This window comes from Anneissia japonica, unplaced genomic scaffold (genome assembly GCF_011630105.1).
Source record: "Anneissia japonica isolate Jap-2015-1 unplaced genomic scaffold, ASM1163010v1 scaffold287985_len465408_cov153, whole genome shotgun sequence".
NCBI classification, from domain to species: Eukaryota; Metazoa; Echinodermata; class Crinoidea; order Comatulida; family Comatulidae; genus Anneissia; species Anneissia japonica.
This window is the reverse complement of record NW_022719880.1, coordinates 7828-11463: the sequence shown is the minus strand read 5'-3', so window position 1 is coordinate 11463 and position 3636 is coordinate 7828. Positions and strand designations below refer to the sequence as shown.

Sequence of the window (3636 nt, the reverse complement as noted above, 5' to 3'; positions counted from 1 at the left end):
ATATATGTAGCGGGTGACCACTACTTGAAGTAAGCGAATCCGTCACTTAATTCATCGTGGGGGCTCGGGTTCCAGTTACGCGCAGGCTCATGTCGGTAGATGTTTACATATATGGCCACAAATAAAACAAGAGGAACCTTTTCTAGTTATATACTTAATAATGATTTATTGGGCAATGGGGATTAGAAATAGGGACTTATAAATTGGACCTAACCTAACCTAACAAACTACTCACGTGAGACCGTCGGCAATGCAGCGTACGCTTGTAGAAAGTAAAATAATAATAAATGCTAGTCCAATAAAAATAGAGTTCAGAATATACAGCAAAACAGCGAGTTCCAATGATATAACAAAGTTCAGTTCCGGAAGATGTCCAAAATCGCTTCCACTTGCAATCGTCTGGTTGCACTTGGTACCGGTATTTGTTACAGCAAATCAAACTGTTGTCCTGATCCACGTCAAGAAAATAGTGAAACCAAAAGAGTAGTAATTCTTCTTCTTTTTTAATTCAGGAAGGTTTCCAGTCAACAGCTTTCTGAAGAAAATGCACATTTATCTTAAGTCTATCCTACTATTAGGACTATACTTTTGTGTGCTGGAGTTCCGATCGGGATCTCTCAGTGTGTCTTTCTCCTTCTTTCCGGTTCTCCTCGTTTCCTTGGATATTCTGGGTATATGTAGGGGATCTGGCTCCACCCTACTCATTCGAATATTCAATTATCATTGGTCCTTTAGCCTCAGGCAACACCCAAAGTCACTGTCCATTCCCGATTTCCTGTGTCCGGTAATAAATCATTTGATGTTGACCAGATGTTTCCTACACTTCCTCAGGTATGTCGACAGCATACCACCCAACTCTCGGGAGAGGGTTAGCTGGTGGTATCTATTTGACTATAGGAAATGGAATGTTCAGTGGGTCATTAACCTACAGTGTCGTTGATTCTACAATCAACGGTTTAGGTTTGGAAGAGGGCGCCACAATCACCCAACGCAGACAGTAGAAATACCCAAACAACCATATACTATCACGGTAAACTTTATTGAGTCTCTCTGTAGTCTGGTAACTAAGCATAAAAAATAGAGTATGATCAAATCAGTCATGTAATATGGAATAGTAAAATAATACAATGATATGAAGCAATGCATTCCAGTAATTATAAAATCTATAGTCAGCCATTATAAGAACATATCAAATCAAATGGCATAAACAAACATACAGATATCGTAATGTATGTAACGTCATAGATTAAATTAGATTCCTTAATGTTCAATTCCAGTACAGTATGATGTATGCTTACAAAACTTAGGCAAATAATTAACTACACATAGAATAGTATCGGTTCATGCATAGTGAACACTTACGAGAACTATGGCGCAACTATCCAATACAAACTGATCGGCAAACATCAGCGACCAAATTTAGTACACATCAAAGTAGTACTGTACACCATCTAGCATATAAATAAATATCATTGATAATACTCTTATATACTTATACCATAATCGACATAGTAACAGTAATAGTTTCTCAGAACTATATTATCATGTAGCAGTAACTACGGATAGCAAGTACAATTACAATCGCTAAAGAAATGACCATATAACCATACTAAATCAAACTTCAGTAGGCTTATAATATAAACGTGTCATAATAAAGAAGCTAGATAACAGTCATGTAAAATAAATCATAACAATATATAATTGTATACTGTAATAATAATCAATGCTAACGAAACGCTTATGCAATCTCGATAGCCTCACTACCGTAATCCTATGGGCGCAGCCATGTTTGTTTACATTGAATTTGACCTTTGACACAAGCATCGGTCGCAAATTATCAGAGCACCCACGCTAGATTCGCACAGTGGGGTACGAACTAATTAAGACAAAGTACCTTTACAACAAGTGGAACTCGTTAACTTTGTAAAGGATACACAATAGGTTCACAATAGTTCTGCACTATAAATACTGTAGTTTCATCACTACAAACTGTAACTAGTACATAATAAAACAATGATCTTGTGCATTATAGCTAAGCAATAAATTGAATAAGAAAGTTAATTAACAAACAAATGAAATAAAGCAGAAGATACAAAACGTATAATCTTCATTACCAAGGCTATACCTACTAAATACAGAAACTATCACTATATTGTCCAAATACATATAACACTGCATATGTAATCATTTATATAAAGCTAATTCGTACATAAAATGAAGAAACAACATACCATAAAATGTACATGATCAGAATGTCAGGTGAGTGGTTAGAAAACACATCAAATCCCGCTCGCTTACAGGACGCCACTGACCCAAGCCAATGCCCAAGCTAAAGATGTCACGCATAATCACGTGACAAGTGACGACACACGATGTCGCCCTCTAAAGTACCTTATGAAACCTCTAACATACAGGCTAAGACAGTATTCCATTGTATACCCTCTTTGGATACGGGATAGTGGATTAATATAAATAAATAATATAGAATAAATTTAAAGGTACTTAAGATTAACTTAAAAATACACAAAAATACACCCTACTACATCCTCCCCTGCTTTAGCGAATGTCGTCCCGACATTACACTTAAGGGAAATAGAAGGGCTAATTCAGTCCTCAAATTTGCCGTTAAGACAAAGCATAAAAACAATTCAAAATGGGGAACAACAAACTTAAGGGAAAATATCATCAAGTTAAAAAAAACATCATATACGGTAACAGAAAACCTATTGTTAAATTACAAACAACATCCGCCGATTGAAACAATCAATTAACACAAATTTATTAAACAGGAGCAATATAAAAATAAAGTCAAACAAAATTACAATGTGTAACAAAAATAGATAAAAATTCTAAAAATCCTTTAGAAACATCAAACAATAGCAATTTAAGCATATGTTTGCAAAATCATTCGTCTAAGAGATGCATTCCGTTCTGCTTCTTTAGACGCATCTTCTAGGAGTTTAAACAACAAATTAGCATCATTACAAGAATTCGAACTACTTTCAGACATAGCATATGAAAATCTTACAGGGGGTTTGGTTGTTCTTCTAGGGCGTGGTACGGGAGGAATATTACTCGGGTCTGAAGTAGAAGAATCAGGAACTGGCACATGAGGGGCTGGGGAAGGTTGTCGTGGGGCAGGCACTGGGTGGCGGAGCGGGGAAACAGGTCGAGGAGCTGGTTTTGGTTGATCGCTGAGCCCACTGGTACTCGGTTCGTTAGAGTCATGTACTCGGGTAACATGCGGTTGGGGTGCTGATTATCATCAAGGGGGAGAGACGGAATTGGTAACAGGTGATTTTTGTGAAGAGTTCGCTCAGGGCCTTTTACTGTATAACATCAGGTCGTACAACATATACAGGGATATCAGGACTTACACGCTTAACTACTTTATATGTTGTTCTACCCCACCTATCAGAAAGCTTATGGGCCCCCTTAAAACCTAATGACCTAACTAAAACTGTATCATTAATTTGGAGAGCAGAATCGCGCGCTTTTCTGTCATACACCTCTTTATTCGCGCTGGTCGATTTGATCGCTTGCGCTGCCGCTCGCTTATAAGCATCTTCTAAGCAGTTTTGCATATCGCTTGCGTACTTAGTTACTGTGGTAGATGAACCATTATTTTGCTTATCC

The 3636-nt window shown here is 37.3% G+C and overlaps 1 long non-coding RNA gene across 1 annotated transcript; it reads right to left on the bottom strand.

The window, feature by feature from the left end:
- Window positions 1-652: 652 nt before the first annotated feature.
- Window positions 653-2406, bottom strand: LOC117111110. The gene is made up of 2 exons (XR_004445818.1): window positions 2232-2406; window positions 653-1451 (listed from the first exon to the last, which is right to left on the bottom strand). It is a non-coding gene; the product is annotated as an uncharacterized LOC117111110 (long non-coding RNA).
- Window positions 2407-3636: the final 1230 nt, after the last annotated feature.